This window comes from Mytilus edulis, chromosome 7, assembly GCF_963676685.1.
Source record: "Mytilus edulis chromosome 7, xbMytEdul2.2, whole genome shotgun sequence".
Taxonomy (NCBI): Eukaryota; Metazoa; Mollusca; class Bivalvia; order Mytilida; family Mytilidae; genus Mytilus; species Mytilus edulis.
Genome location: NC_092350.1, coordinates 34886690 through 34902010, shown reverse-complemented (window position 1 = coordinate 34902010; position 15321 = coordinate 34886690). Strand labels below are relative to the sequence as shown.

Below are 15321 nucleotides of genomic sequence, written 5' to 3'. Positions count from 1 at the left end.
AACAGCAGAAGGTCACCAACAGGTCTTCAATATAGCGAGAAACTCCCGCAGCCGGAGGTGTATCCAGAAAAAGCTTCGATGCACACAATTAATGTTTTATATTCATGTGTAACCATAACATACATGTAGTCGAGTGCGATAAAGTAATTAACTTATTTTGCGGATATTTTATTTCGCGGTTAGCACTACTAGCCAATTTAACGTCAATTTCATTGTGCGATTTTCTAAATTTATTGATGCAGTTATATGCAGAAAGATCCAAGTTTGACATTTTCGTAACGATTTATATTCGCGTTTTTTTTTATCTAACGAAAATGTGAAACTAAGTCGGTTTACCGTAACTACTGTACAAATTTCAACTAAGGGCAACTAAATAAACATTAAATAGAGAATAATACATGGCAAAATCCGTATCATATGTCGTATCATCCCGAGACATCAATATCAGCCCAAAGGCCTTTAGGCCCGAGGGATGATATTGGTCGAGGGTGATACGGCATGTGATACGGATTTTGCCATGTATTATACACTTTATCATATATTTCAACAGAAGAGTATTATATTATATGAACTGTTTTCTGATCCATAGCACTGGGTTACCTTCAGTTCTACTTTTGTCTTGTTTCAAAGGCCTTAAAAGAACTGCTCAATTACTTATCCGAAGCCCCTGGGTTACCTTACAATTTGCGTGCTGTTGTTTTAAAAATATTTTGTTTATTATTGTATTAATTTGTGTGTTTTGTATTTTTCATAGTTGCATTTAGTGTGCCAAAAAATAGGAAAACTTGACGTTCGTGACTTCACATACAATATGAAAACTCGACGTTCGTGACGTCACATACCAAACAATGACGTCATTCCAAAAATTTACCTATTTTGAGGAAAATTTTTCTTAAGCAAAAAAAAAACAAAACTGACTTTATGTAAAAAAAAAAAAAAAAAAAAAAAAAGTTTTGGTGTGAAAAAGGGTAGGGGTGTGATAAAGGGTATGCGATAAAGGGTAGGGTGTGATAAAGGGTATGCGATAAAGGGTGCGCATAAAAGTTGCGCGATATGGATTAAACAGCAGGCTATTTATCACATATGCAAAACTACTGTATTTACTACTAAACATATGATAAAAAGGCATAATGAAGAACGTAGTTTTTAGATACCAAAGGTATTTTAAACTTATCAACTGAACATGTAATTTTTATGTATGATACAATGTCAAGATGTTTTGTCTACCACTATTAAAATTATACTTGTCTGTTCAAAGTATTGATATATCTATGCTATAACGGCTACTATTATATAATGCACATTGAGTCTAATTTGTAGAATGATTGATCTACGATGTAGATCGTATACTGCCGGCGTCACACATTGGCGTATTGAACGGCGTGCACCAAACGTACAGCGAAAATTGACAAAGTAGGTATAAAAAGTAAAATCACAACAATACTGAACTTAGAGGAAGATCAATTGGGAAAGTCCATAATCACATGTCAAAATCAAATAACAAAACGCATCAAAAACGAATGGACAAGAACTGTCATATTCCTGACTTGGTACAGGCATTTTCAAATGTAGAAAATGGTGGATTAAACCTGGTTCTATAGCGCTAACCCTCTCACTTTAATGACAGTCTCGTCAATTTCCGATATTTTTACATTGATGCGTTAAATAAACAGACACAATAAATAAAATAGTCAAAATATGGGTACATCAGTCATCATCGTTTAACAATTTTAAAAGGAACAATTTAACAGAACACAAAACATCTACTATCTACGAACACATTTATTGATTTGAGTGTCTGACGTCAGAAAATTTTATACGTCACATAAATTTGTCGTTCAATGTGCGTACAAACAATTTTAAAATTTTCATGGGAATGTTAGCATACAGGGTTAAAAAATCAAAAGTATGTAAGAATAAATTTAAGAAATAGACCGAGATTTAAACTAGTCCAAAAGTTATGCATAGAATTTATAAGAATCCGAAAATAGTTAATTCCACTACGCGATTGAATGATTTTGACGTTTGTGGTTCAACGTATATTGTAATTCATAATAGAAATATATCATAATGACATATAATAGAACAATATCATATTGACGGGATCTTTTAAAGTACAGAGTCACGTTATAAGAACAAAAAATACAAAAAGTCGCAAATACAAAACAAACCACAAAAAAAAATGAAAGCCAATACAAACACATTGACGAGATGTATAAGTACCGAGCCACGTGAAACGGATATCACATGAAACCATTCAACAGTAAAAGTAATAATAATAATAGAACAAAGACAAATGAAAGAACTATAAAACACGTTGTTAAGATGATAAACAACATCAGTACGCAGAATCTATACATCAAGACCATCGTGTATTATTTGAGAAGTTGATACGGAATATTTATCAACAAGGTCTTGGTACCTTCCGATGAACTTTTTTAGAAAAAGAACGAGACGTTCTTTGACATACCCCTGTTTCATCAACTTTCTACTCAGACACTGATACGTTAGTTGCACGCAAGAGGAACGCTAAGCAATCGTGAAACGCACGTTGCATAAGTTTGAAGATATACGCTTGGTGAACGCTACAACTAGAGGAAATATTTAAGCAGCATACAAATTTTCATCCAGCTCACGAATATGTCTAGTATATATCTGTACGCTACACGCAAGTAATACATACGCTACAAGCGCGTTGAAAACGCTTCAGATAAGTTTGAGACACGTTTAGGGCACATTGTATACTCTTCAATGTCGTTCGACTTTAACTAAAACATATGCGTGTGTGTTTGTAACAAACACCCCACAATAGAACGTCCAAGATACGACCGGGGCGCACCCCAAATACGTTCAAGAAACTTTTTCCTTCCTTCGTAGAGTGCATTCCATCTACGTTAGACAAACGCCAGGCATACGCCAACATACGTTTTTTGAACGACCAACAAACGCTTTGGTACGCTTCTCGTAAGCCCAATACACGATTATAGCTCGTTGTGCACACGTTAAAGATATGATTGACAGGTTAAATGCATCCAAAATTACTAGCGTGTTGGAAGCGTACATGATTTTTTAACACGCCCGGCGTACGTCGGAGATATACGCTGATGTGTGACGCCGGTATTAGTGCTGGGGTTTGAAAGATAGCGAAAACTGTACATTATACGTGTGCCTGATCAAACTGCATTATATATGTTCGTGACTAAACCTTTATGTTAGCTATTTCTATGATTCTTGTCAATCTGATGAGTTTAGTCATGTCAAACAGTTTAACAGTTTTTTTTTCTTATATTGATTGCTGTTAACAAAACCTGGTCAATGTTACACTTCAAAAGTAAAACAGTCTGAAAATTCTCAACTTAGTATGAATTTGTCTAATAAGGTTCTTGATTGTTCTTGACAAGTTTCTTGGCAGTATGAACAATGTCAAACATTTCTCGACACTTTCAGTATCATCTGATAAGAGTTTGGATTTAAGTCTCGACCAATTCTTGACTGTCTTAAATTTGTCTAGATCAGTATTTACATATTCGTGACATTCTTAATAATGTCTGATTATGTCTTATGTCTTGAAACATTCTTGACAGTCTTAATACCCTGAAAACCCCCCATGTAGTTTAATTTTGATTTATTTTTATGTAACGTTTAATAAAATGTTTTCACTTGGAATATATGTCGAAGTTTGTGACAAACAGAATTTAGATTTTTGCCGTTCACAAAACTGCCAGTCAAAGGAGTAGGTTCAGTAAGACCCCTTTTTGGCCCCAAAATATAGCAGTTTTACAAAATTGTTAAAATGTAAACTTTTAGTTATTTATTGGACAGTAAAATGCTTCTGCTACATAAATATGGGCTGTTTTTGACAATACAATGCACATATATCCGGTACTAGCACCATTAAGTCATGCTAAATTACTGAAATCTTCACAATTCTAGCATTTTAGTTAAATTTTAGACGGTTTTCGTGTAAAACAAAAGTGACCGCATTCGTGTTCATCCTTAATATTGAAATGTAAGTTGTATTTGATGATAATACATAACATATATAAAGGTTGAGGATGAACATGGATGCGGCCACTTTCATTTTTTCCAAAAACCATCTGAAAAGTGACATTTTTCGGCATATTTGGTAGATTTTTCATATTTGAGCTTGAATCGGATCGTTTTTAATGACAACATCAGTTAAAATCTTTCCCATAAACTAATTAATGCAAATAGAATAGACACTTTAGTGTTTAAAAAGTGGTCAAAATTTTTCGTCAGATGAACCTGGAATTTGAGGCCAAAATCGGTCCTTACCGGACCTATCCTTTGCTTTACTAAAATAGTTGATTTGAGGCAGTTTTAAAATGTGACCATATGTCTCTTTTGGACCCCACAATTCATCTTTTGCGTTTGTGTGGCCAAAAAAAGGGGGTGCTTTGGTTAAGGTCAAAGAATTTGTTTCATCTTGATTCAAAAACCTTGTTAATTTTTTAGAACAACCAAAAACAGTTTTTAATTTTGAGTATAAAAATAAAATTGAGTGTTGAATTTCATAACTTTTTATTAAAAATAAATATTTGTTCCAGAAAAGAAAAAAAAGCTTAGATCTATATTATGCATGTCTGTGTGAGATCCATTTCATAAGACCAACGATTAAACCCATCATAAATACAGTTTTTATTTATTATTCCGGGAGTAGATAATAATTTTCTTTAAATCTTTAGGAAATTATTCAATTTGTTTTAATGTTGAAATAATTATCTTAATAATTTTGATGAAGAAAATCCATTTTAATTCAATTCTTTTTAATCAAAATGAGGATTTTCATTTTAATCTATCAACATCCTTTTTAAATTGTAGTGGCATGGTCAGTCAACTGATAAATTGCATACTAAACTCCGAATTATACACAGGAAACTAAAATTAAAAATCATACAAAGACTACTATAGCTATTTACTGTTTCATTTTATTTGTAAACCATATTTTTCAGGTAACAGTTCATAAGGGATACCTACAAGAACACCAATATGAAAAATAGTAGAGTAAGTGTGTCAATGTACTTCAATGATTACGTGATCACCTCCCTGTTATAGAATAAAATATCACTTTCATTTGAAAATTCAACATTTCGGGAGAATACAAATAATAGTTGATTGCAGAACATTTTTTTTATAATATGGTCACTTTCCAATATAAATTAATGATTTACAATAATAATAAGTAGCAGAAAATGCGATTTTAGGAATATCAATTCACATGAGGCTACTTTTTGTATTGTTTGCCTACCTTATTAAGGTTTTCAACATTGTGGTGCATGACAGTTTCATGCCGAATGATTATCTCGGTTTCGTTTTGTTAATGCTGTTTTTTTCGGTTCAAATTCTTTGGTTTGCTCAAGGTTTTATCAGTTTGAGATTCTGTATATTCATGCTTGATGAATCACTAACAAGTTCTGGTTAATCAAGCAAATCAGTCATCTTAAAGAGAAACAAAAACTCGTAAAATAGAATTCCGATGAGGTTTATATCTATTGTAAATATAAAGTTAAGAAACTTAAGTGCTATATGTTGCAGTAAGTACAGCTGTTTCTCAGACCACGCTCTTTTTGGGAAGATATATAATATTCATAAATATATTAATTTGTTAACGTACTGGTTCTCATTTATGATCTTTATGTTTCATCTCATAGAGACATCATTAGGAATGTAACTAGTATAGAAAAAACATCAAAGAGCCCAAATTTTAATTCTTAGGAGGTCCAAAAATTAACGTAAGGGTAGTATAGAATTTTAGTATAAGTTTAAACTTTTAGAAGTTCAGGGCATATAGATGTTGAAAATATGCCGAATGTTGAATAAAAAAGTAGTGCATATAAACTTTCCGTTCTGGGATGTTATATTTCACGACTTCCTATTAAAAGTGTCACAGTTTTAGCCGCAAAGGGAGTTCCTATTGTCTATATTTACAGAGTTGCAACCTTTAGATATGCCAGTAAATGACGATATCCATATAGCTAATCTATATATACTTCTCTGATCAAATACAGGCACCTGAGATACATTCTAGAAAAAAAAGGACTCCGAATCCATTTGAAATTATTGTTAAGGTGGTAAATAACACTCAAGGGATATGACTATGTAAAAATAAGTTCTAATCACTTTTTAATATTATGTTTCTTGATGATAAAAAATTAATGTTTGTCAAGCTTCTACATATCAATGATTTTTTTAGATAAGGTGTGTGGTTTACGTTAATAGAATTTTTATATTTTTGTCAAAGGTTGAAAGTAAATGTTTTGTCAAAGTTTTAAAGATAGAACCGAAATAAGTTAGGTCAAGCATTTGGTACAACCTTCATGAACGATACTCAGTTGTAAATACAATTTATTAACATTTCAATTACATGTATCCTTACCAGTTAACATTATCTCTTATTTTTCAGGTACAGGTATCACCGACACATATAGTAATTCAAACAAGAAAACAAACGCAAACACATCCTAAAACCGCACCAATAGATTGGACCTGCCTGGCAATCATAGCGTGTTTTTGCTGTTTTTGGCCTCTTGGGATAATAGCTTTGATATTTGCTCACGATGTAAGTGGATTTTCTTGTACTTTATTATATAAATATATCTTAATGCTATCTATTGCACTTGTTGAAGTCACAAAATGGACTTCTTTGGCTGAGTTTAAGACAATACACAATATTCACAACTATTTGTTTTATCCTTTAAAAGTAGCATATGTGGGTAAACAGAATGATCTGTAGTAATATTGTACCATTATTGATTTATTTTTTGTTCAATGTTTCATTTCAGGCAACATCAGCGACAGAAAGATAAAAGTTTAGAACGTGCTCATCGAAGTGCTTGCATCGCTGGAACCCTTACAATAATTACTCTATTCGGTGGTTTGAGTGCTATGATTATAATAATTGTACTAACACAAACCAAATCAATATAGTTATGTTCTTAGTATATATATATATTATCATTAGTTCAAACCCATTCATTATTGTAATAATTAATATGTGTATCATGATTTATGATCATGAGTTGAAACGTAAAAAAATGTTTGTTTATGTACTATTCAGCACATTAAAGAACTCTAAAGTGCAGTCGTTGTTATGAAACTCAACAGTTGGAATAACTAGAGGAATTTTTTGTTTTTTTTATTCATCGTTGTCAATATAATGGAATTTGATGATACTGTCATACAAATGAGAGCTTTAGCTAGCTACAAAACCAGGTTCAAGATACCATTTTCTACTTAAGAACATGTCTATACCAAGTCAGAAATATGACAGTTGTTATCCATTCGTTTGTGCAAGATAAAAAAAATCAGACCATATTCATGGGCCTGTCATAATTCATGATTCTCGTCAGTGGTTATCTTTAAATAGTCATATATTATCATTAACAATGTAATGGATTTGGCAGATCTTTTATAGGCCCTGCTTCATATTTTTACAACGTTTCTTGACTCTATCTTGAAATATTGTAGTAACATTTTAAAAATCCACATGTCATAATTACTTTTTGATTTCTCTGAACCGTTTGGAAGTTGTTAAAAATAAGACTGTCTCTTTAACCATTTTTTCTTTCGTTGAAATAAGTTGGCATACAACGTAAGAAAGGTTGAACATGCACGTATCGTTTTATTCCTACTAACCATCAAGTAGAATCAAGTGTTGAGGATATACTTCATACACGACGTATAAGATTGTTTTAACCACGTCTTTGACTATCGTTGATGATATAAAACACATTCAAATTTTTAGTTGATGTTTTTCCAAAACGTGTTTTATTCTACCAACTGTTTCAAATGTTTAAAAGTACAATTATTGATAAAAGAGCTGCTTTACAAAATTTAATGTTGAATTGATTCTAAATGTTGTATACCTCCAACAATTATATAATAGTGATGGTTGGTGTTTGGAACTCAATAAAACATATCTTAACTGTTAGAGATTAAGAAAGTACATTTATATAATAAGAAAATATCAATTTCACTTAGTAGGTTCGAGTAGATATGGAAACATATAATTCAATTTTTAAAATACAAACTATCCACTATAGTTTCTTTATATGATTATGTTGCAAACACAGTATGCGTCCAAATGTGTGGCATTTCAGCTACATTACAGAAGGTAATTGTATTCTCCTTGTAAACGTTTAAGATGATATAGGTATTGACTTTTCGATTTCGAGTTGATAAACGTACTAAAAAATAAATCAATTCAATTCTAGATAAGTATTTATTTATTGATCGTACACAGCACTGAACACAGTATTTTTTTTTAACTTCATAAACCCGAATAATGCTTTTTCGAATGAAAATAATCAAACAAAAGAACTTAAGTTATTATTGTTACCCTTCACATAGATATATGCGTCAAGACTAACAAAGAATTGTATCCTAATTTATTTTTTAATTAACACAATAACCATTATGGTTCTATAAAGTAATGAATTTGGTTTCAAAACAACAACAAAACAGAAAATATATCTAACCTGTGATTTAAGTAGAGTATAAATACATTTGTAAGTGTATTATCAAGACAAAAGTGAAGTTGAAAATAAGAAGACACTGACCAAGCTACGCAAATGCTAACGAGGGGATATTAAATGACAAGGTATAGTTGAATATTATTAAACGTCATAGCCTAATAACGGAAAATACCCTCCTATTAATCATTCAATTTAAATGATCTGATCAGATGCACTTAACTGTATAGTGTAATATATAAATAGATATGCAATATATAAAAAATATGCAATATATAAAAAAATATGCAATATATAAAAAAATATGCAATATATAAAAAAATATGCAATATATAAAAACATATGCAGATGCAAAGATTGTTGTTTAAACATTCAAAACCACGTAAACTTCCGGTACCAATAGTGGAAACGTTATCGAATCTACCAGACAATACTCGACAAATTTCTCTTCTCTCCTTGTTGTAGTCAGTTGGAAATTCTGAGTCTTCTTCAATCAATTCTGATTCATACTCGACGTTTGATACATCAAATACCATCAGTCCATTATATTTCAGTACAGTGAGAAATCTAGAAATTATCAAGATATTCAAGGCAAAACTGACCTTAGACCAATAAACTCTTTTTTTTGTATGTCATCTTTGATGTTTTGGCTAATCACCATTCAGGTCAATAAATATACTAAATGTGTATCAAGAAAAGCGCTTCTACTCATTTTACTTTTCTACCACCAGGTATATGTTGCGCCCAGTTCCCTACCCCTCACTATAAGGTTATGAATAGCTCACTGGTTCTAGCTTCGGTACAATCATAATGTATAACATTTTTTTTCTGAATGATCATTTTTTTTCTTTAAAAAAATAGGTTCTGCCCAATCTGTAAGAAAAGGTTACCTTTAATAAACAAAGCTTTCCTTTTAATGCCCCTGTTTCGGTATATGTTTCCTCATGTACATGTATACATATATTATTCTCATTTGTTTCGGATTTAAGCGTTTCTGATGGAAGTACATTCAGAAAGCGCTTCAGATGCCCCAAATTTAAATTTAAAGTGTTTATTTAAATTTTTTAGTACTAGTATAATGTAAACGAGTGAGGTATATTCTCTTCAATATATGAAAATAGAAGCATAATTTGTTGAAAAAAAAGGAAAGTGAAAAAAATAATGAACTTCGAGGAAAATGCAAAAACGGAAAGTCCTTAATCAAATGGCAAATTCAAAACCTCAAACACGTCAAACTAATGGACATCAACTCATTACATGTTACAAATATTCTTATTTTCTATTCCATTCTTCACGACAGGTGTCACATGTGATGTAGGATCTGTTTATACTTCCCAAAGCACTTTAGACCACCCCCATAGGATCTGTTTATACTTCCCAAAGCACTTTAGACCACCCCCAGTTTTGTTGATTTTGTGTTGCTCAGCCTGTGATTTTCTATGTTGTGTTTTTGTACTATTGTTTGCCTGTTGTATTTTTCTTTTTAAACCATGGTGTTGTAAGTTTATTTTCGACTTATTTGTTTGAATGTCACTATGGTATATTTCGTCCCTCTTTGATATAAATAGGCAAAATAACTATTTCTGAAAAACGATCCTTCATTATACACATATATATTGTTTGTGTGTACAAATAAAGGTCTTTTTTTTAAATCACACAAAGGAAATATAAACTGTTAGTAGTTAGTTTTATTGTATGTTTACTTTTAAAATTAATGATAAATGTATATGAGTTGTATCGACTTAACAGATCTACAGACGAAAATAATAAAACAATTGCTATCTCATGTTTAAAAGTATTGAGGTTAATTGACTCGATAATGGTTTTATCGCAATTTGTTGAATAAATGAGTGAGTTTTTTCACCTAGGTGTCGTTGAATTGATATGCATCGCCTTTTGGTAAACTCTCTAAGCTGTTAATGATCACCAAACTGTACTTTATCCACAAGTATTCAGTACTTTATTTGACCTTCAAACTAGGTCCTGAATGAATTGATTTTATCAACGTAAGAAAATATATTAAAGGACAGATTAGCAATTTTTGACATTTAAAACAGGTTTTGAAATACAGAAAATGGTTACAATATATAGACATGATTACTTCAAAAGTTTAAAAAAATACCTTTACAGCTTATGAGTTTAAAACTTTTGAATTTTATTTAACACATGTCTTTTACATGTGAACAGAGCACAGCATGTTCAGACTTTATATGTTGCTACATACATCAATCTCATTGAACACAACGATAACAGTGACTACATGAAGTAAAATTCTAACCAAATTGTTCCAAATCGAACAATTGTCTAGACATATCGTAAACAAATCATAAAATGTCATAAAACAAACCTAAATAAAATTCAACTTTTTTTTTCTTCTGATGCATTGAGCGGCAAATGTACATAAACTACTACAATTTGTAATCATTTAAAGAACATTTATTGATCATTTAGGATAAAACGGCTAATATACACTACACATTGAGTTGAATTTTACACTATGCATTGAGTTGAATTTTACACTACACATTGAGTTGAATTTTACACTACACATTGAGTTGAATTTTACACTACACATTGAGTTAAATTTTACTTTACACATTGAGTTGAGTTTTACGAATATTTGATCTTCGATATTGGTCGTATTGGTGTCAGAAATATAACAAAACTGAACACTACATTCGTTGATAGAACAACTTTCCGTCTATATGTTCAAGACTGAATTTTCATGTTAGCTGAGTTTTTTTATGAATCTTGTCGAACAATATAACAGTTTATTCGTACATTTTGCTGTAATAAAACTGTTTCGTGTAAGTAGAGGTGTAAGCACTCGGAAATTTGTTTAAACCCGCAAAATGTACATGTCCAATGTACGTAGCTTGGAATTTGTCGTTGGTCGTTACTTGCTGCTTCATGTTTGTTTTCCAATTATTGTTAAGAGTTTAAGTGATAAAAGAGAGGGGTAATATACTTAAGGGATTTCGAATTCGAAAAACAAAATGACAATTCCTTGGCACAAATTGAAAATGATCAAATGAAAAGTATACAATACACAACATTGATACATGATGTTTCAGGTTCTCGTGGTGGCTAAGGTTATCATGCAGCATATGATGCACCCGTAGTGTTGTTTATGTTAGGAACACCTAATGAAAGGTCAAATTCGGTAGCTCACACTCGATGAAAAGATAACGAGATTATTAATTGCTAAGACAAATCGGAACATATTCGTAATCATCTTTGGCACAAGTATTACAAAAAGATCATCAAACTCCGTCCGTAAAACGCATTCAAAAGTTGAAGGAACGGCAAAAAGTATATCCATTTCATACCCATGTACTACATTATCTTCCCTGAAGTCGAAAAATTGTTTTGCTTTCTTCAAAATAAAGTACTAGTAAGAATATTTTCGTCCGTTTTGATATCATGATTTCAAAGACGGGTACGTACTATTGTTTATTTCGTTTACTATATTTTTCAGGTAACAGCTTATAAGATTTTCTAACAGGAACACAAGGATGAAAAACAGTAGAGTAAGTGTGTCAATAAAATAGAGAATGGAAATAAGGAATGTGTCAAAGACACAACAACCCGACCATAGAGCAGAAAACAGCCGAAGGTGTCAATAATAATGCAATCACCTCCCTGTTATAGGATAAAAATCTTCATGTTTTAATTCTACATTTTGGCTGTGATCTAATAATTGTTGATTGTCGGAATAATTGCAGAACGATTTGTTTAGAATATTACCAATTTCCCACATGATATTACGTAATGTGTTATGTCATTTTCATTTGGGATGGTGTGTCAAACCGCTATATATGTACTGAATTGTTTCCGATAAAGGGTGAGGCTCATGTTTTTTGATATTTTTGTCTAAGGGTCTACATTGTTTGTACGTGTCAAAGCCATAACTTTCCGAAAACTAAACAAACCAAATCAATTTTAGTCAAAGTGTTTGGTATCACCTTAATGCAGGATTCTTAGTTTAAGCGATTAGTGAATTCTTAATTTTTTTTAAATTAATTGGTGACATTTTTTTATTATCCTAACCGTTTGATTGTTAATCAACATATCTATTATTTTCCAGGTACAGATATTACCGACAAATGTAGTAATCCAAACTAAAAATCAAACGCATTCACATTATAAAATCGCACCAATAGATTGGACCTGCCTGGCATTTATAGCGTGTTGCTGGTTTTTGCCTCTTGGATTAGTAGCTTTGATCTTTGCATACGATGTAAGTAGATTCTAGACGTAACAAGTTTATCAAATCCACCGTAAGATACTTTGTAGATTCACGCAATATCCAAAATTTACTATCATTGCTAAATAGACATAAGGAGATGTGGCATGAGTGCCAAAGACACAACTTTCCATTCAAGTCATAATCTGTAAAAGTAAATCATTGTAGGTATAATACGGTCTTCAACACGAAGCCATGGCTCACACCGAACAGCAATCTATAAAGGGCCCCAAAAATGACTAGTGAAAAAAACTTTCAAACGAGAAACAAAAACACTAATGAACAACATCAACAAACGACAACTGCTGATGCCTATCTTAGGACAGGTGCAAACAAATACAGCGGGTTTAAACGTTTTAAACCAACCTTCACCCTCTTTTGAAACAATAGAATAACTACACAACACAGAAGTACACACTACAAAAAATCCATTAAAATGTCTTAACTCAATACAAAAAAGCTGTGTATGCATTTCGTTATGTTAACTTTAACTGATAATTGAATATTAGGTTGATTTTAATAAACGACTTCGCATGGATACGTACGCTACAATAAATGATACACGGCATGACACGGATTATGTTCTTCTCATATATGTTATGATGGTATGATACTAAAAACCTAACGGGAAGGATTATGCCTGATGTTCATATGATGAAGAAATAATCTTTTAATCAGTTTAATTGAAGTCTGGAGCTGGAATGTCAGTTAACTGCTAGTAGTCAAGTTGTTATTTATGTATTATTGTCAATTTGTTTATTTTCCTTGGTTACATCTTCTGACATCAGACTCGGACTTCTCTTGAACTGAATTTTAATGTGCGTATTGTAATGCGTTTACTTTTCTACATTGGCTAGAGGTATAGGGGGAGGGTTGAGATCTCACAAACAGGGTTAACCCCGCAGCAGTTTTGCGCCTGTCCCAAGTCAGGAGCCCCTGGTCTTTGTTAGTCTTGTATTATTTTAATTTTAGTTTCTTGTGTACAATTTGGAAATTAGTATGGCGTTCATTATCATTGAACTAGACGTATATATTTGTTTGGGGCCAGCTGAAGGACGCCTCCGGGTGCGGGAATTTCTCGCTACATTGAAGACCTGTTGGTGACCTTCTGATGTTGTTTTTTCTATGGCCGAGTTGTTGTCTCTTTTGCACATTCCCCATTTTCATTCTCGATTTTATGTTTGTAAACAGATTGATATAAAGTAACATTGTAGCATTATTTGTTGATTTTATGTTGAATATTTCATTTCAGGCAAATTCAGCGGCGGAGAGAGGAAGTTTGGAACGTGCTCATCGAAGTGCTTGCATCGCTGGAACCCTTACAATGATTACTTTATTCGGTGGTTTGAGTGCTTTGGTTACATATATTGCACTTGTACGATTCGAATTTCATAGAGTTAAGTTTTTAGGATAAACTTTGGATATATTTTTGATCATTTATTCAAGTCCATTTTTTGTGTAGATAATGCATATGTGTTTCATGATAAATCATCATCTGTTCAAATGACAAAAATTTCTAAATCATATTTGTATATGTACTATTCATGACGATATAATCACCATATAACGTCACTTCATAAAACTATAAAAGACATATGACCAAATGGTCTGGTACAACAATCACCATATAACATCACTTCAATAAACCAGAAAAGACATCTGGTACAAATGGTCTGGTACAACAATCACCATATAACATCACTTCAATAAACCAGAAAAACATATGAACAAATGGTCTGGTACAACAATCACCATATAACATCACTTCAATAAACCAGAAAAGACATATGAACAAATGGTCTGGTACAACAATCACCATATAACATCACTTCAATAAACCAGAAAAGACAAATGAATAAATGGTCTGGTACAACAATCACCATATAACATCACTTCAATAAACCAGAAAAGACATATGAACAAATGGTCTGGTACAACAATCACCATATAACATCACTTCAATAAACCAGAAAAGACATATGAACAAATGGTCTGGTACAACAATCATCATATAACATCACTTCAATAAACCAGAAAAGACATATGAACAAATGGTCTGGTACAACAATCACCATATAACATCACTTCAATAAACCAGAAAAGACATATGAACAAATGGTCTGGTACAACAATCACCATATAACATCACTTCAATAAACTAGAAAAGACATATGAACAAATGGTCTGGTACAACAATCACCATATAACATCACTTCAATAAACCAGAAAAGACATATGAACAAATGCTCTAGAACAACAATCACCATATAAAATCACTTCAATTAATCAAAAAAGATGTATGAACAATGGTCTTTTATGCCATCACTTCAATAAAACCAGAAAAGATGTATGAACAAACGGTCCGGTACACTTATCACTATAGAACGTTACCTAAATTAACTAGAATAGATGTATAAACAAAATTAATGATCTGGTACAACAATCACCATATAACATCACTTCAATAAACCAGAACAGACATATTAAAAAAATGGTGCAGTCGGCGTTTTGAGACTCGATAGTTTAAGTTCGTTTCTAAAAAAAAATTATTATGCGTTCAACTAAATAAATAATGTCATTTCT

General features: G+C 31.8%; 1 long non-coding RNA gene across 1 annotated transcript; it reads left to right on the top strand.

Moving 5' to 3' along the window:
• Window positions 1-4891: 4891 nt before the first annotated feature.
• Window positions 4892-7005, top strand: LOC139482860 (uncharacterized). The gene is made up of 3 exons (XR_011654983.1): window positions 4892-5025; window positions 6425-6580; window positions 6804-7005. It is a non-coding gene; the product is annotated as an uncharacterized lncRNA (long non-coding RNA).
• The last annotated feature ends 8316 nt before the right edge of the window (window positions 7006-15321 follow it).